Consider the following 20,680-nt stretch of genomic DNA (forward strand, 5'->3'; position numbering starts at 1 on the left):
GCTGCCATTCTTTACACCAATCACAAATCCTTTCCAAGTCATCTTGTATCCTCGTACAGTCACTCAACGACGACACCTTCCCGTACACCACAGCATCATCAGCAAACAGCCGCACATTGCTATCCACCCTGTACAAAAGATCATTTATGTGGATAGAAAACAACAGCGGACCTACCACACTTCCCTGGGGCACTCCAGATGATACCCTCACATCCGATGAACATTCACCATCGAGGACAACGTACTGAGTTCTATTACAACACCTCGATCGTGTTGTTCGCGCCATGGATCCTCAAACGAGAAAATTAGCGTAGTGGCTATGCGCTGGATTCGATATAGCTTCACATCCTTGTTAGTACCTTGCAGAACCCCACTGACTCTATTGCTGTGCGTCTTGCAGCGATCCGCGCTGTGAGAGATAGTTACTCAGGTTTTTGACAGGAGGTCAAAAGGCTATGGTTGAGGCAGCGCGTGAATGATGGGAATTCAGACTTCCCAGAGTCGTAAGACAAGTTAATCTCTCGATTATTCAATAATTAAAGAGACAAACCGATCTAGAAGCGAAACAGTTTGTAGGAGAACTTTTGCACTTCCACAAATTTAGGTAGGTATCAGTGGAATGAGCTGAGAACAACCGAAAGATAAAACTTGTTTTGTTTATAACGTCAATATTGCCGTTAACGATGGCGTGTCACTTGAAGTCTTCAAGTTAGTCGAACAACGTTCAGTGGTCCGTTTTTCATTTCCGGAGGGTGAAAAACCAGCTAAAGTCTTTTTTCTAATGGTTTTACACTATGGTGAAAGTTGTATCAACGGCAGGAATTTTCAATAGTTCAAAAACGGTCGAACCTCAGTGACTGCCGGGTAAAGTCCTGGTCGGCCAGTTGAAGTGTTAACACCTTCTCTTGAAACTCGCAGTAGCGACATTATTCGTGAACACCGGCGTATTGAAGTTGAACGTATAGCAGAACAACTGCAGTAAATGTTGGCACAGCTAGTGGCATTATTAGTAACAAGCTCTAATACAGGAAAAGAAGTGCAAGGTGGGTTTCGAAAGAGTTAAAAACACAAGAAAACAATAAAATTTGGAAATTTGTGGTAAGATCGTATGGGACCAAACTGCTGGGGTCATCGGTCCCTAAGCTTACACACTATTTAGTCTAACTTAAACTAACCTACGCTAAGGACAACACACAATCCATGCCTGAGGAAGGAGTCGATCCTCCGACGAGGGGAGCCGCGCGAACCGTGATAGGCGCCCTAGACCGCGCGGCTACCCTGCGTGGCAGGGAACAAGACTCGAAATGTATACAAACTTAAAAGTACGCTATGAAAGGAAAGGTCACCCTTTTCTAAAACGTGTGATGAAACTTAGTTCAACTCAAGGAGGAATTACGCGGAAAAAAGTTCAGCAATTTCGAGGAGCTTAAAGAATTTGTAAATAGCGGCTCAAACGAGAAGACAAAGTCTACTTCACAGATGATATAAAGAAACTAGTTCATCGTTGGACAATTGTACTAATATTGGTTGACATTATGTTGAGAAGTTAAAGCAATTACCGAGGATAGTAATTGCTTTAACTTTAATTTGTAAACGGTCACTGTATTAGGCAGCCATGTTCAAAACATTGTGTTGAGAAGTAACGGAAGTCTCATTTTGTAAAAATACACTGTTTTTTTCCTACGCCAGTTCGTCTCTTTAGCTATTGAATATCACTCGTATATGTAAAAACGCAAATGCTTGTACTGAATACAACATAAATGCTTCTACTGAATACAATGTAAATTCTTCTATTGAATAATGAAATGCGATTTTTTTAGGAGATGTGGATTATCAGGATTCCCCTGACACTACCTCCCTCCCCCCCCCCCCCCCCGCCCCGGCCTTCACTCCCCGCCCTTGGATATCGCCAGGAAATTAAATGAGTATTACGTGTTACGTTACTCACATCATCTGTTGACTTAGCATAACCCAGGAAGTCCTTCTTTATCAGAGCTGTCCACGGTAACGTCTGGGGTTGCCAAAACGTGCAGGGTTTGGGAATTTTATGGCAGGCGAGGATTTTTTTGTTGAAATTTTAGACATATGCGTCCGACGTCGCGTTTAAACATAATCTTACGGCCTTGCCTCTCTCGGCCGACCTAGGAGCAAGCACTGATGTCGACAGGAAATGGTAGCTACCGGTTCCGCCACAACTTCTCATCTGTCGTTAGTCATTTGACAACACAACAGGGGCAATGTGTTTATGTTGTGTTCCTGTATGAAGTAACTCATCTGCACATTCCTGATCATATTACCTCTATTCTTTTTTGTCTAATCGATTAGCAATGGGCAAAAGAAAGTGTGTGTGTGTGTGTTTTTAATGTTAACTTGCAACAGGAATACATATTTCTTATAGTGAATTTCATGATTTAGCTAGCTTAGCTCCCGCTGCTTCGCTCGAGTAGTGTTTATGGTCTTAACATATTCTTAGTTTTTTGTTTTCTTTTATTGAATTTTTATGTTGTTCACAAATTGCAACACCTTATAAAGTTTTCACTCTAATTAAAGTCATAGAAGCATTGTTTTTTTCCAGATGTACTGGTGACCAAAATGCGATTCTGGTCGCTGGACTCCAAGGTTTTTGTTAATCGTGTGTTTCGCGTCTTTCCATAGAAACTTTCATTCCCTAACACATATTTCTTTATAAGTAACCGAGAAGTCCTTTATAAGTCACCGAGAAGTGTAATACCATTTTTCAAAGATTTTGCTTTTTAATCTAAAACATTGTTCTTAAGAATTTTCCCCTTAGGGGTTGAAATTCCAAAAACAGTGAAACAAGTATTTCTTTTAATTTCTAACAGGAATGCCAAATACAATTTTTTCGTAAATTTAGCTCAAAACCTGCTTTCATAATGAAATATTTCCATAAAACATTTCATCCCTTATTTCAACCCTTAAGAATTCAATTTCCAGAAACAGTGAAAAATTATTTTTTTATTTGCAACCGTTAAGTCAAATACCAGTTTTCATAATGTAGCTTTAAAAAAGCTTTAGTAATTCATCAATAATTATTTATTTTCAAAAAACCCAAAAGGGTTAAATTTCCAAAAATTTTGAAACATGCGTTCCTATATTTGTGACAGAGAATCCCCATATCAAGATTTATACTTTAGCTTCAAAATTGCCTGAACAGCGAGATATTTTCAAAAACCTTTCATCCCCTATCAAACCCCCTTAGGGGCAGAATTTCGAAAAATCCCTTCTCAAGCGATGCCTACAGTGTAAGATAAACACCATCTCCATATTTGAAGTTTCTAATCTTAGCAGTTTAGGCTGAGTAATGATGAGTCAGCCAATTAAGACATTGCCTTTTATATTATAGATTAAAACAAAAACTAAAAAAAAACTAAACTCCTCTCGAACAGGCCCAACGGTACCGACCGGCCGCCGTGTCATCCTCAGCTCACAGGCGTCACTGGATGCGGATATGGAATGGCATGTGGTCAGCACACCGCTCTCCCGACCGTATGTCAGTTTCCGAGACCGGAGCCGTTACTTCTCAGTCAAGTAGCTCCTCAGTTTGCCTCACAAGGGCTGAGTGCACCCCGCTTGCCAACAGCACTCGGCAGACCGGATGGTCACCCATCGAAATGCTAGCCCACACCGACAGCGCTTAACTTCGGTGATCTGACGGGAACCGGTGTTACCACTGCGGCAAGGCCGTTGGCATAGGTTAGAACAAAGAACTTCCGAAAAGGACCATGTCTACTGTAAAATACGTCTCAGGAAATAAAGTTTAATGTTTCAGTAAATTAGTAACGTTTTTAACAGATTTCTGCCGGCTGGTGTGGTCGAGCGGTTCTACGCGCTTCAGTCTGGAACCGCGAGACCGCTACGGTCGCAGGTTCGAATCCTCCCTCGGGCATGGATGTGTGTGATGTCTTTAGGTTAGTTAGGTTTAAGTAGTTGTAAGTTCTAGGGAACTGATAACCTCAGATGTTACGTCCCATAGTGCTCAGAACCATTTGAACAGATTTCTAAAATATGCCCTGGATTGGTCCCATAAAAATACGGTAATATGTCTTGGACAGAAGAAAATACAGTAACATGTCCTGGGTTGGACCAGAAGAAAATATGGTAAACTGTCCTGATGCGAACGGTCTAGAGAGGTCGGCTCTCTTCAGCACATCGGTGACTACCGTTGCAGACAGTCCCGTTCAGATTAAGTTCCGATCTGACTGCCCCAGATGGGGCGCGACTTAAAAGTCGCCGGCGTGCGGTTCCTGAGTCCGTGCCTACAAGCCCTTCCGCCGTGCCGGGTCAGCCGAAATGCGTAACGGGCTGGCGGAGCTTCCTCAGTCCACTGTGGAGACGCCAGACCAGCCGGGCCGGATTGCGCATGCGCCACGCGTCTGTACTGCTACTCCAGCCGTTAACCTCGTTGCCCGCGCTGCCACTGGGTCCTTCCGCTCACGTTGAAGGATGGCTCCCACTGTAGACACCGCCATAAGCGGCCGTCTCGTCCGAAAAATGGCAACGGAGCTGTTGCTGGGGCAGGCAGAGCTTCAAGTGGGTGGTGTGTGTCATTGGGGTCACGAACATCCTCAATCGTGCCCTTAGCGCTAGGATTTCACCTGGAACAAGTCCCGCCCATTCACCCCCCCCCCCCCCCCCCTCACACCTATCCATAGTGTAAGGCCCTCCCCTAACCAGCGGCCAGTTCCACAGACTGGAAGCTACATCAAAGTTGTTACGGTCACAGTCTAACACATGTTACACTGCGATGAAATTCAGTAATCATAAGAAATCTAAGTTTTTCTGGATCGTAATACACTCCTGAAAATGGAAAAAAGAACACATTGACACCGTTGTGTCAGACCCACCATACTTGCTCCGGACACTGCGAGAGGGCTGTACAAGCAATGATCACACGCACGGCACAGCGGACACACCAGGAACCGCGGAGTTGGCCGTCGAATGGCGCTAGCTGCGCAGCATTTGTGCACCGCCGCCGTCAGTGTCAGCCAGTTTGCCGTGGCATACGGAGCTCCATCGCAGTCTTTAACACTGGTAGCATGCCGCGACAGCGTGGACGTGAACCGTATGTGCAGTTGACGGACTTTGAGCGAGGGCGTATAGTGGGCATGCGGGAGGCCGGGTGGACGTACCGCCGAATTGCTCAACACGTGGGGCGTGACGTCTCCACAGTACATCGATGTTGTCGCCAGTGGTCGGCGGAAGGTGCACGTGCCCGTCGACCTGGGACCGGACCGCAGCGACGCACGGATGCACGCCAAGACCGTAGGATTCTACGCAGTGCCGTAGGGGACCGCACCGCCACTTCCCAGCAAATTAGGGACACTGTTGCTCCTGGGGTATCGGCGAGGACCATTCGCAACCGTCTCCATGAAGCTGGGCTACAGTCCCGAACACCGTTAGGCCGTCTTCCGCTCACGCCCCAACATCGTGCAGCCCGCCTCCAGTGGTGTCGCGACAGGCGTGAATGGAGGGACGAATGGAGACGTGTCGTCTTCAGCGATGAGAGTCGCTTCTGCCTTGGTGCCAATGATGGTCGTATGCGTGTTTGGCGCCGGGCAGGTGAGCGCCACAATCAGGACTGCATACGACCGAGGCACACAGGGCCAACACCCGGCATCATGGTGTGGGGAGCGATCTCCTACACTGGCCGTACACCTCTGGTGATCGTCGAGGGGACACTGAATAGTGCACGGTACATCCAAACCGTCATCGAACCCATCGTTCTACCATTCCTAGACCGGCAAGGGAACTTGCTGTTCCAACAGGACAATGCACGTCCGCATGTATCCCGTGCCACCCAACGTGCTCTAGAAGGTTTAAGTCAACTACCCTGGCCAGCAAGATCTCCGGATCTGTCCCCCATTGAGCATGTTTGGGACTGGATGAAGCGTCGTCTCATGCGGTCTGCACGTCCAGCACGAACGCTGGTCCAACTGAGGCGCCAGGTGGAAATGGCATGGCAAGCCGTTCCACAGGACTACATGCAGCATCTCTACGATCGTCTCCATGGGAGCATAGCAGCCTGCATTGCTGCGAAAGGTGGATATACACTGTACTAGTGCCGACATTGTGCATGCTCTGTTGCCTGTGTCTATGTGCCTGTGGTTCTGTCAGTGTGATCATGTGATGTATCTGACCCCAGGAATGTGTCAATAAAGTTTCCCCTTCCTGGGACAATGAATTCACGGTGTTCTTATTTCAATTTCCAGGAGTGTATAATATGAATTACATTATAACAAAATAAAAATATTTATAGAGAATTGAAAGCATCGCCAGCAATAGAAAACAAAAAGTAATGCTATGTTATTTAAGGGCAATGAGGACAAATTTTCATTAACTAATTCACTTATCATAATACGTTTATTTGAGGGAAACAGCAGAACAAGCATACAATGCGAAAACAATGGTCTTGAGTCTGTCACGCCACGCATGCAGTCGAATAACTCTGTTGTCTAAAATCAACGTTATATAGAAGCAAGTCAAAGTCATTTTGTTTATGTAGGTCCTCACAGTAGCTCACGAAAATTAAAGAATATAAGAATGCCATAAAGTAGAAATGCTTAATGAAATCAGTAAGATATTTGGTTATATGACATATTTCGTTAGCATTTGCATGGGTAATGGGTGAATTGTAACTTGTAAATTCTTCCAGTGTCATACCTGCGCATTATAAACGAGCTTATAAAGAATTGTGGCTGTTTCTGTGTGATTAGTGTCCTATATGCTATTGGAAACGTCCCAGGAAACTAATATGTTGTTATTATTTGTCCTGTTTTTAACCAAAACATTTTTTAATTTCGTAAATGTCATTCAAACCTTTTTTTAAAAATAATAATGATGACCTTAAGTCTTGTTTATTGTTACAGCCAACGAAACCTTGATTGGTAACCGAAATGATTTAAAATAAAATGGGTAAATCTGTTGGAACCGCTGATATACAGGGTGTCAGAGAGAGCTCTCGATCTGCTGTATCTGTGAGCTTCATAGACAGTATTTAGCATAGTTTTAATCTGCAAATGGGTGGGATTACGAAGTTTCAGACGATTGATAGTGCTATACTATATTAGGTAGGTGAATTGTATGCTAAATAGAATAGTCCATATCTGTTGTTTTTCTTTCAGTGTGAGCGTTGATTCACTGAAAACAACATGTATAAGGTATGCCCAACTGAAAAGGAGACCTTCACTGTAGTAGCATTGTATATAACCTCAGTGGGTGAATGTGTTTGGAGGGACATGGCGTGGTGGTATTCCCTGTTCCCGCTTCCCAGCAATTTCCTCGTATCTGGAGAGTTGTTTCTGCAGTTCGTTGCATGATGGATTCCTCCTGATCAGGACAAACAGCAGCTATCTACGACGGTTGACTGAAAAGTAATGCCTCCACCTTCATAACTCTTCAACAGTTGGCAGCATTGGTATGCTGCAGGTACTGGCTTGTTCCGCAGCCTCTTCTCTACAGTCCCAGTTGGCGGGAAGCCTTAGCATTGAATGGTTGTGTTGTTACAGTGTAAAGTATGGAACCCAGCGCAGACGGTCGGTCAATGCGATTTAAGCAACGTGTAGTCATTGAATTCTTGACAGCAGTTGGTATCACCCCAAAGGAGATTCATCAAAGAATGAAAGCAGTTTATGGTGATGTGTTGATGTGAGTACCGTTGCGTCGTTGAGCGAGTAAGTTCAAAGATGTTGAGGCGGGAACATCTGACCTGTGTGACAAACAAAGAGTTGGACGTGCCGTGACAGCAACATCTGAGTTACACAAGCAAAATGTTGACAGACTGATTCAGGACGATCGTATCACTCAGAGAGAAATTGCAAGCACAATCGGCATTTCACAAGAAAGTGTGTGAAAGCACACAGACTTGAAATTTGTCAGGAACTCCTCTTGCGTTACGAGAATGAAGGTGACGTCTTTATCCATTCAGTTGTGACAGGAGGCGAAACATGGTACACCATTACGACCCGGGGACGAAACGTCAGTCTGTGGGATATCGACACAAAGACTCGCCCCAGAAAAAGAAATTCAAGAGGCAGCCCTTAGCTGGAAAAATCATGGCCAAGGTGTTCTGGGACGCAGATGGTGTTATCCAAGTTGATTTACCTGACCGTGGAGCAACAATAAATTCAGAGCGTTACATCATAAAGCTGCGAGCTCTGAAACGACGGCTAACAAGGGTCCGATAGGAGAAGGGAAATGCTTTCCTGCAGCATGACAATGCCAAACCACACTCTTCACGTGCCACCATAGCAGAACTTCAGAAGCAATCTCACCACCGTACGGCGTCCTCCAATCATTCCAGGTTTAGCACTGTCTGACTTCCATCTGTTCTTGATAATGAAAGACGATCCGCGGGAACATCATTACGCTTCTGATGAAGACGTTGAGAGAACTGTGAGACTGTGGTTACGGAAACAGTGTGTCAACTTCTTACGTGACGACTTCAGAAAACTTGTTCATCGTTGGCAGAAACGTATCCAATTGGCTGGTGATTATGTGGAAAAGTGAATATTGGTAATTAAAGATTCTAAGGATTATTTCTGCGTTTGATTTATTAAAATATTCCCATCCAAACCAAATACCGAAGGAGGAGGCATTAATTTTCATTCAATCCTCGTAGTTTCTTTGAATAGATGGGGAGCATGCTTCACAAATTTTTCACAGGATGAAAGAGATGTATGGAGAGCAATGGCACGCTTGGCGCACAGTATTCCAATGGTGTCAGCGTCATGAGGCGAGACGTGTTAACATCAAGGACGTGGCACGCAATGGGCAGGCCCACGTCGTCACCACTTTGGCTGTGGAGGAGCTCTTATGTGCGAATCGTTGGACTATCACACGTCACATTACTGTTGACCTGTCTATGAGCAAAGAAACTGTGCATCACGCCATCTACGAGCAAAGTTTGTGCTCAGTGGATGCCTAAGAATCTTAATCAGAAGACGCTGAGAATGGGTGTTTGCCTGAACCTTCTGTTGAGATACGGGGAACAAGGAACGGATTTCATTGCTCAGACTGTGGCATGTGATGAAACGTGGTATTACCACTTCGACCCTACTTCCGAACAGATGGGATTGGAGGATCCAGTGTCCTATCGTCAAAAAAGAAAGGGGAGGGCATGTAACTGTTAACGCAGAGCAGCATCGCAACACATGCTGAGGGTCCAACAGACCATGAAGAACAAGCACAGGTGCAAGCAAACGAGTGGGATAGAGTTTCGCCGGTCTCTGTGACCGAGCGGTTCTAGGCACTGCAGTCTGGAACCCCGCGACCGCCACGGTCGCAGGTTCGAATCCTGCCTCGGGCATGGATGTGTGTGATATCCTTAGGTTAGTTAGGTTTAGGTAGTTCTAAGTTTTACGGGACTGATGACCTCAGATATTAAGTCCCGTAGCGCTCAGAACCATTTAATAGAGCTTCTTCAGGACTGCGCTAGGCCACATGTGGCCAAGAATATCCTCGAGCGCCTTCAAAAATTTCGACGTGAGGTTCTGGAACATCTTGTTTACAGCTCCAATATCTCTCTATGTGACATGCATATCATAGGCCTCTTAAAACAATCTCTGTATGGTCAGAGATTCACTTCTGACGAGGAAGTGCAGGAATTTGTGCACTGAAGCCATCCACTGTCTTCCTAAGCACTGATATTGGTGTGTTAAAATCAATGGTCTTTATGTATAGTTGTGATGTTCCACATGAACTGCAATTATAATATTTTTATCAAAATTTCTTTACGTGTATCAGTAATCTCCTTTTCATTTGGGCACACTTTATAACTTCACAAATCAATACAGAACCTCCACTACCTTCACCGTGGACCAGATCTACAGTCTCTTTAGTAGTATTCATATTTTTAAACGAAATTTGAATATCGGTACATTTACCTTCCATTTTCTGCTAAATATGAGGTCTGGTGTAATTTTTAATTGATACCCTTATGCAGAGAACCATTTTAGTATGCAAAGTGGGGACAGCTAATTTGTGTTTAAATGATCAGATTTCATTGTCATAAGTACGGCGGGGTTGACCGGGGGACAAAAGCGCCAAATGGCGATCGGAAAGCGTGTGTAGCATTGTAGTCTTCCATGGAGCATGCCAAAAGACCGCCACGTTGTTGCTATAAAACCTTTAATTGTCGTACATTGCACCAGTTGGAGGTATAATGTAATCCGCAAGCATTGTTATTTTTTACGAGTTCCAGTACCTTAAAAATGAAACAGCTTTAATGCCTCCCTAAGGTGACACACCGCACCAGACATTCACACCAGGCAAAATGGAAATGTCGTGTGGCGAAGACCTCCCGTCGAGTAAATAGGTTACCTGGCGCAAGTCTTTTGAGTTGACGCCACTTCGGCGACTTGCGTGTCGATGGAGATGAGATGATGATGATGAATGAAACGCAACACCCAGTCCCTGAGCGGAGAAAATCTCCTATCCAAACGGGAATCGAACCCTGGAATGACAGTCCTTCGCCCTGACCACGTAATCTCATATTGTTCGATATTGTTCGTTGCATTTGTTAGGCGCGGATGTCTCATGACGCCCGTTCAAGTTCAGTTTTGAGCGCTTGACTTAGTTTTTATTACAGAGGGTAGCTAACCGTCTGACCGTTCAAGTTCAGTTTTGAGCGCTTGACTTAGTTTTTATTACAGAGGGTAGCTAACCGTCTGACCGTTCAAGTTCAGTTTTGAGCGCTTGACTTAGTTTTTATTACAGAGGGTAGCTAACCGTCTGACCGAACACTATGAGCAACTGTGCCGGCATCAGGCAAAGTCACAGTGGGTGTTATCTTGAGCTCAGTACACACAGTTATGGCAAGTGGCATTTCCGTCAGGTTTGAGTTGTGCTTCATCCGATCAGAAAATGCTACCTATGAATCCTTGTTCACGAGTAACCATCCGTTCAACCCATTCACAAAAACTGTACCCTGTGGGCGGGTTCCCTGTCATATAGCAACTGCACTGGAATTACACTGAAATAAAGCAGCATCCCTCTCTTCAGAATGTGTCGCACACTATTATCCTTTACACCGTCACCTTTGTTTCGAAGATTTTTGAGATGAATGTTCAAAGAATTACCACATTTGGGTATTCATCATTTTTAGCCTTGCGAGATCGCGCTGGTACACCTTTCTGTACACCACACGTTGTTCTATGGACCCCGAATTTGTGAACCGTGTGGTTAGAGGCGACATGTACGGCCCCTCCCGCTGGAGGTTCGAGTCCTCCCTCGGGCATGGGTGTGTGTGTTGTTCTTAGCATAGGTTAATTTAAGTTAGTTTAAGTAGTGCTTAAGTCTAGGGACCGATGACCTCTGCAGCTTGGTCCCTTAAGAACTCACACACATTTCAACATTTTTTTTTCGAATTTGCCATTCATGAGCCAGTCCTATACTGACATCTCCACTGTTCCTAAACTGCAACAACATTCTCAAACTGCCAATACAATTTAGAAATCTCTCTCCCCAGAGCTCAAACAGAAGTCCGCTATTTAGGGACCGATGACCTCATGAGTTTGGTCCCACAGGAACTCACAACCACAACGTCCGCTATCTTGACGTTAGTCTGCCATCAAAATTCTAATGTATTTAAAAAAATTAACCGTGTAGAAAAATAAATTTTCTATGACAGTTCAATGTGGATGTACTTTTCTTTGGAGCACACTGTATAGACGGCATTGGTCTAGCAGCCTAAAGCAAGAGAATTGCAGTAGCTAAAAGTACTTTCAATAAAAGAAGAAAGTGAATTAAGTCGTGTAGTTTAGGAAACACAACAAAAAACAATATGTCAAAACGTTCATTTGGAGAATGCTCTTGTTTGACTGTGGTAGGTGAACAGTGCGCAAGACAGACGCAAGTTGAAACGAGGGGAATGTGGCTTTGAAGAATAATGAGGACCACATGGACAGAAATGAATTCCAAAGAAGATATTTTGAAAGAGATCAAAGAGCAAAGCAACATCGCCAAAGAAAAGCTTTTTGGACACAATATTTTTAAAAGATGAACTGAAAGGAAATCATGTTATGAATGAGAACCAAGGTGAAGCCAAGAAAGAGAATAGCATAAAATCTATTAAGAGATAAAAAAATATGAAGAAATGAATGACGAGTACAGAAAAAACGGCAATATGTCGGAATAAAATCATTTTTCGTGTTGCGCCGCGTCATTATGAAACAGTGAAACAATTAAAATATCGTCTTTGTAGCTGCCCTTCATTTAATTTTCATTCGTGGTACACATCCACGAATAGTTGTTTTTTGTTTGGATTCAAGGTGTGTGGAACAAACTTTGCTTCTCTTCAAAACATTGTGGAACACTTGATTTAGAGATGTCGTTCTGTTGCAAACTGTAACACGACGACGTTTACACACTAAGGCAGCAATTCCATTGCTCAACACCGCCTGCTCACATTTCACTAGTCGAATGCACATCTGTTATGTACAGTTGTTAGTTCAAAAATGATTCAGATGGTTCTAAGCACTATGGGACTTAACATCTGAGGTCATCAGTCCCCTAGACTTACAACTACTTAAACCTAACTAACCTAAGGACATCACACACATCCATGCTCGAGGCAGGATTCGAACCTACGACCGTAGCAGCAGCACGGTTCCGGACTGAAGCACCTAGAACTGCTCGGCCACAGCTGCCGGCTTACAGTTGTTAGTTCAAGCCGTCACCGTAGTTCCTGATGTCTCCTTAAAAGGCAGGAGTAAAATCACTTTCGAAACATTTTGACGGAGAGTGTTTTGTGTGTCAGCACACTGGGAGTTGTGATTAGGCGGGAAATGACCGTAACAAGCTGAAAAGACGAAGATACAGTTAAATGATGAATTTAATGTTAATCTTAATGACAAGGCTCTTACGTAGTGTGGAGAAAATAGGCACCATTCGCAATGCCTTTCTTTCTACCACGTGAATTTCACTCCATCGCAGAAAAGTAGCACCTTTCGATCGAAAAAAAGCTCGGCAATTTGGTTGGCCTTCGGAGCAGGACGCAAGTGCTGCGATCTCGCGGTGCAATCAGGCCAGTTGCTCAAGCGGGGGCCTGTCCCCGGCAGTTACGGCGTCACCTGGCGAGAAAGCAGATTCCTGGAGACGGACTCAACTGGAACGCGCTACTGCAGACGCTCCTTGATGCGCGCTCCCTTCTAATGAAGCCCGCTTCGCATGATGGACAGCTAATGCGGTCGTCGTCCTCCAGCAGACAGTTTCGTAATCGCACGTGAGCGTAGCAAGCAAGACGTTGCCGATAGTAGGTCGTGGCTATGGCTGGTGTTCCTTACTTTATTGTTTTGAAGTCTCTTCAGCTAACGGGAATAATGCCAGCTGTGATTCAATTAATAGTTCTTTGCCTTCACCAGATAAGTGTGGTAGCAATGTACTATATTAACGGAAGTGACAATGCCATTCAAACACATCAAAAGCGCACGCCATTAAAATTGGAGTAACATGAAGGCGGCTTGCAACAAACGTCAAATTGGTGCGAAGTGTACTATTTCTTGGATATGTAAATTTCAGCGCAACTCCGCAAAGGAGGTGGGAGTGACGATATTTTCATTCTGTACATAAGAGAAGATTATGAAACGTCCCCTTAGAAAAATTACTGAATTACTGTGCTGGAAAATCTCTTAACGTTATTTGCTTTTCAAACAGCTGAGCAAAACTGAACGTACTCAGACATGACTCTCTTTACTTATTCTGATGGTTCAAATGGCTCTGAGCACTATGGGACTTAACTACTGTGGTCATCAGTCCCCTAGAACTTAGAACTACTTAAACCTAACTAACCTAAGGACATCACACACATCCATGCCCGAGGCAGGATTCGAACCTGCGACCGTGGCAGTCGCGCGGTTCCGGACTACGCGCCTAGAACCGCGAGACCACCGCGGCCGGCACTTATTCTGATCAACACTAAACTGACAGACAATATTTTTAGCGCAATGCTATATGACTTTCAAAAATCCCTACAAAAGAATGGCCCTGACTAACAATAATCTGTAACTTTCATGAATCAATTACCTCACAAAAATCTTCGTTACTCGAACTACTGCAATACAGCGAGCGCCAATACTGCCAGCTAAATAAAAGATTCTTAGTAGTGTTCAAAAGTCATAATATATATATCAGCTCATGACATCCAGTCTTACAAATTTAGTGTCTCTGATGGACACATGTCCAGATCATCCGCTCTCAAAACTCCGCCATCTCTCTCCCCGCATCAACCACTGCTGGCGCCTCACCTCCAACTGCGCAACGCTATGCGCTGTTAACAGCCAACTGCCGAACATTACAATAGCAAATTACAACAATGAAAACTAGCCACAGACTGCACAATGCACAGTCAGTGATTTTCATACAGAGCGCTACGTGACGTTAGCAACATAAAAACCTAAACAGCCTACTTACAATTACAAACTGGGTTTCTCACTGAGAAACAGCATTTCCGTATTGTTTGTTCGTGAGACGGTTATACTGTAACAACACATGACGGAGGAAGCAATTAGGGAACGCAAAGGAGACATCCTCAGACGTGAAACTTCGAACTGCAATCAGAACTCGAAGGAGCAGTGTAGAGGGCACCATAGTCCATCACGTGACCTAGTTACAAGACTATCTCTGTTGGTACCAACAGTATCGATTGAAAGTAATTCACCGCTATTCCCTCGGCGCAGAGTCCCCATCCATATTTTTATCTAATGTGACAGGTAGGTGGTATTGCTTTGTTGATGATAATTTTGTAGTATGTACACTTCGTGCAGAAGAGTTGGGTGCCTTCTTGGTTCATATCAATAGCATCAGCAAAAAAATCCAATTTTTATGGATATGGAGGGGAATGGTAAACTTAATTTTCTGGTTGTGTAGCTAATCGGACGTGAGGATGGGATACTGGGCCATAAGGAGTATAGAAAAGACTCACATACTGATCCTTACCTTGATAAGGATTCTAACCACCACCAAAACGAAAAAAGAAGTGTTATGAAGACTTTGTGGATAGGGCTAACAACATTTGTGAAGAGTTTTATTTACACCGATGAGGACAGCAACCTACGGTCGACCTTTAAGAAGAATGGTTATTGTAACAGGGATATAGATCGAGCACTATGCCCAAAGGAAAACTCAGGAACTACGGCCACGCAATCTCAAAGTTTTTCTTCTGTTTACTAGTAAGATTAGAGATTGCATCGGGAAAGGGGCAAGTATGGAACTGAAACTATTTTAGACCAAGCAACAATATAAAAAAAATCGAACGACGGAAAAAGATACAGCACACTCTTTGGCGACGCCAGGTGTACATAAAATTTCTTGTAGTTGTGGATTAGCATGTATTGGTAGCATTAAAATAAGCGTTATCACCCGTTTGGTTAAACATAAGAGGAATTGTCGTCTGATATATACTGGGTGTATCAAAAAGGATGGCGCTGAAAGTACACGATAATAGAAGCACAAATGTCAAGTAAACATGGGCTCTAAAAAGCATTCCTTAAGAGCTGTGAGATATTCTTGATTTTCAAAATGCCCTGTGAACATGGGCTCTAAAATGTATACCTTATCAGCTCCGGTGCTTTGGAACACAACTATTCTAACGAACAAGTGCTCATAATTTTTAAGATTTGCATTTTAGAGAACATGTTTACTAGGCATTTTTTTCTTGTTTTTGTCCATAATACCACTTCCCAAAATGTGGAAAACAAAGAGCTTGCAGTAGAAGAGATTTGTTTCACAGTATATCTCATAGATCTTAAGGTATACGTTTTGTAGCCCATGTTTACTTGACATTTGTGCTTCTATTATCGTGTAGTTTCAGCCGTGTAAGTTTGCGCCATCGTATTTGATACGGCCTGTATACGCTTCAATCGACCAAAACGGAACGAGAGTACCAAGAGAGCAATGAAGAAATAAAATTCATTGAGAAGAGCGTCATATCGAAAACATCATATTATCACACCGCATTTATAGAAAGGCATCGCCCTTGCCGCAACGGTAACACGTTTCCGTTAGATAACCGAAGTTAATCTCTGTCAGCCTCGGCTAGAACTTGGATGGGTGACTATCCAGGTCTGCTGAGCGCTGTTGGCAAACGGAGTACACTCAGAGGAGCTACCTGATTGACAAGTAGTAACTCCAGTTACGAAAACCGACAACTGTCAGGAGAGCTGTGTCCTGACCACATGCCCCTCCATATCCGCATCCACTGAGGCCTATCGGCTGAGGATGACACGGCAATCGGTCGGCACCGTTAGGACTTCCGTGACCTGTTCGGAGTTCACTTCATGTATAAAAAAGTTATTGAGATTTATAAACACAGTAATAATTTTAACAGAAAAGAAGAAGACATCAGCTAGAAAATGGATGTCAACTTTGCAACGACAGAATGACGATCGATAACTTTAAATGAAGAATGTTGCCTCTACCAGAGATATTCTTATAGCCGTCTTCACGTAATGGGCTGTGCTGCCTATACAGGATGTCTCTCTTAAGCAGTCGTCAGGCGCATTCTCTCTAGTGTTTCAGCAGATATTTGCAGTTTCGTTCTGGCATTGTGTAGCTGGGGTCAGGCCGAAGAAATAGTGATCATCACGTCTTTCATGCGATGTCCAGCGTCGATCGAAAGCGTCGGTTAGTTTCCCGTTACAAACAAAACCAGTTTTAAAAGCGGAATTTTGCGTGCCCTTTCAATAGAGCGGTGCCAGATTAGAGTATTGCAGTATTTGTTTTATCGATATGTATGAACAGAGACAGTAAAACTCGAAGATTAACAAGTATTCGTGCAGTGACAGCACTGCTCTGGGCCGCGCTCACTGCTGCCGCTAAGCATGCAGCGCTACTCAGTCGCTGTTGGTTGGCTGTTTTTTCTTTGTGTTTTACTGTCCCTGTTAATACACTACTGGCCATTAAAATTGCTACACCACGCAGATGACGTGCTACAGACGCGAAATTTCACCAACAGGAATAAGATGCTGTGCTATGCAAAAGATTAGCTTTTCAGAGCATTCACACAAGGTTGGCGCCGGTGGCGACACCTACAACATGCTGACATGAGGAAAGTTCCCAACCGATTTCTCATACACAAACAGCAGTTGACCGGGGTTGCCTGGTGAAACGTAGTTGTGATGCCTTGTGTAAGGAGGAGAAATGCGCACTATCACGTTTCCGATTTTGATAAAATTCGCGATTGCGGTTTATCGTGTCGCGACATTGCTGCTCGCGTTGGTCGAGACCCAATGACTGTTAGCAGAATATGGAATCGGTGGGATCAGGAGGGTAATACGGAACGCCGTGCTGCATCCCAACGGCCTCGTATCACTAGCAGTCGAGATGACAGGCATCTTATCCGCATGTCTGTACCGGATCGTGCAGCCACGTCTCGATCTCTGAGTCAACAGATGGGGACGTTTGCAAGACAACAACCATCTGCACGAACAGTTCGACGACGTCTGCAGCAGCATGGACTATCAGCTCGGAGACCATGGCTGCGGTTACTCTTGGCGCTGCATCACAGACAGGAGCGCCTGCGATGGTGTACTCAACGACGAACCTGGGTGCACGCATGGCAAAACGTCACTTTTTCGGATGAGTTTAGGTTCTGTTTACAGCATCATGATAGTCGCACTCGTATTTGGCGATGTCGCCCGGAACGCTCATTGGAAGCGTGTATTCGTCATCGCCATACTGGCGTTATCACCCGGCGTGATGGTATGGGGTGCCATTGGTTACACGTCTCGTCACCTGTAGTTCGCATTGATGGCACTTTGAAAGGTGGACTTTACATTTCAGATGTGTTCCGACCAGTAGCTCTACCCTTCATTTGATCCCTGCGAACCCTACATTTCAGCAGGATAATGCACGACCGCATGTTGCAGGTCCTGTACGGGCCTTTCTGGATACAGAAAATGTTCGACTGCTGCCCTGGCCAGCACATTCTATAGATCTCTCACCAACTGAAAACGTCTGATCAATGGTGGCCGAGCCATTGGCTTGTCACAATACGCCAGTCACTACTCTTGATGAACTGTGGTACCGTGTTGAAGCTGTATGGGCAGCTGTACCTGTACACGCCGTCCAATATCTGTTTTACTCAATTCCCAGGCGTATCAAGGTCGTTATTATGGCCAGAGGTGGTTGTTCTGGGGACTGATTTCTCAGGATCTATGCACCCAAATTGCGTGAAAATGTAATCACATGTCAGTTCTAGTATAATATATTTGTGCAATGAATACCCGTTTATCATCTGCATTTCTTCTTGGTGTAGGAATTTTAATGGCCAATAGTTTAAATAAATGTAACATATTGCACATACCGCCGGCAGCGGTGGTCTCGCGGTTCTAGGCGCGCAGTCCGGAACCGCGCGACTGCTATGGTCGCAGGTTCGAATCCTGCCTCGGGCATGGATGTGTGTGATGTCCTTAGGTTAGTTAGGTTTAACTAGTTCTAAGTTCTAGGGGACTGATGACCTAAGATATTAAGTCCCATAGTGCTCAGAGCCATTTGACCCTTTTTTTTCATTGCACATACATAGGAAAAGAAATCCACTATTGTACAGCTACGCTATTGACGACAAACAGCTGGAGACAGCGTCTGCCGTAAAATATCTAGGCGTAACTATCCAGAGCTGCCTTAAGTGGATTGACCATATAAAACAGATAGTGGGAAAAGCAGATACAAGACTCAGTTTCATCGGAAGCATCTTAAGGAAATGTAAGTTATCGACGAAAGAAATGGCTTATAAGGCGCTTGTTCGCCCGATTCTTGAGTATTGTTCATCTATCTGGGATCCCTATCAGGTAGGAATGATAGAGGAGATTGAGAATATTCAAAGTAGAGCGGCGCGTTTCGTCACTGGATCGTTTAGCTGGCGAAAGAGCGTTACGGAAATGCTAAACAAACTTCACTGGCAGACGTTATGAGAGAGACGTGTGCATGATGGATAGAGTTACTATTGAAATTTCGGGACAGCACTTTTCAGGAGGAGTTAGACAACACTTCCCCCGACATATATCTCGCGTATTGACCACGAGGAGAGCCAATACAAAGGCTTACCGATAATCATTCTACCCACGCAGCATTCGCGAGTGGAAGAGGTTTGGATCGTTCACATAGTGGTACCGAAAGTACCCTCCACCATACACTATTAGGTGGCTTGCGGAATATGATGAAGACGTAGATGTGTGTGTGTGTGTGTGTGTGTGTGTGTGTGTGTGCGTGTGTGTGTGTGAAAGAGAGAGAGGGAGAGAGAGAGAGAGAGAGAGAGAGAGAGAGAGAGAGAGAGAGAGAGAGAGGTATGTACCCCTCCCCTGTTGTCAGTCGTAGTCAGTCTTCTACAAGGTCCAGTCACATTAGTTTGACCAATTCCATTTACGACGTCAACGTGCAATGACCACTCACAGATGCCAGTTGAGGGTATACAAAGTGGGTCGGGGAGACGCTAACGACAGTGCAGTCGATGTAATGAGGAAACGGAGCGATTTATCTGACGTCCACAAGGTCATGAAAATACATTGGTTTTCGGGCCAAGGGAAACATGTCCAAAACAGTTAATTTTGTAAACTGTTCGCACGCCGCGGTGGTTAAAGTTTACTGTGCATGGCAAAATGGCGTTCTCCAAAACCAACGCCGACACCGTTGTGGTGCGCCACGGGCCGTAGATGATAGGGGTGAATGACGGCTGCGGAGATGTGTAAGGGTAAAAGAAAGGCAACAGTTGAACAACTGAACACCCAGATGAGACAAAGGGGCTATCAACAATGTCCGCTCTTCGACGTTCAACGAATATTGCAGCTTGTGGGCTTCTGCAACAGACTCATGGTTGATGCACCCAAGCTGTCTGCTGCTCATCGGCGGTGAAGGCCGGAATTTGTACGCCGATACCTCAACTGGACGTCCACTGAGTGGCCTTTTGAGATGAATCACGTGTACGGCGTGAAACTTCTGAGAGCAAATGCCCTGCAACAATCATGGGAAGCGTGCAGACCGAAAGAGGGTGCGATATGGTCTGGGGAATGTTTTCGTGACATTCCCTGGGTGATCTCGTCGTTTTGAAAGGCACAATTGATCAATACAAGTGTGCACCTGTAGTTACGGACCACGTCCACCGCTACGTTCGGTATGTTTTTCCTCAGCACGATGGCATCTCATTCGCGCCAGGATGAGTTTACTGAGCCAACAATTTCTCCGAATTTCAACCCAGTCGAGAATCTGCTGGACCACCTTGACTGGACTGTTCACACCATGGATCCTCAACGGAGAAACCAAGCGCTGCTGGCCATGACACTGGATTCAGCATAGCTCCACATTCCTGCCGATATCTTCCAGAACCTGACTGACCGTCTTCCTGAACGTCTCGCAGCAGTCCGCTGTGCAAAATCTTGACAGGTGGTCATATTAATATGACTGGACAGTGTTAATAGTTACAAGCCATTCTGACTAGGGAAATCAGGCATCATCCCCCTCGCCTCGCCACCCCCCCCCCCCCCTCCCATTTATCTTTTTTAATGTCCGTATTAAGTAAATAGTTGTAAGAATCGGCGTAACGATCAGTTCCTTCGTGTTTCCTTTCGCTATCTGAGTAAAAAAAAAAAGTTCAAATGGCTCTAATCACTATGAAACTTAACACCTCAGGTGAGGTCATCAGTCCCCTAGACTTAGAAGTACTTAAACCTAA

At 44.7% G+C, this 20,680-nt stretch overlaps 1 pseudogene; it reads right to left on the bottom strand.

Moving 5' to 3' along the window:
* Nucleotides 1-3,592: 3,592 nt before the first annotated feature.
* LOC126337201 (5S ribosomal RNA) lies at nucleotides 3,593-3,710 on the bottom strand (annotated as a pseudogene).
* Between the last annotated feature and the right edge of the window lie 16,970 nt (nucleotides 3,711-20,680).

The sequence above is a fragment of the Schistocerca gregaria genome, chromosome 2 (genome assembly GCF_023897955.1).
Source record: "Schistocerca gregaria isolate iqSchGreg1 chromosome 2, iqSchGreg1.2, whole genome shotgun sequence".
NCBI lineage: Eukaryota > Metazoa > Arthropoda > Insecta > Orthoptera > Acrididae > Schistocerca > Schistocerca gregaria.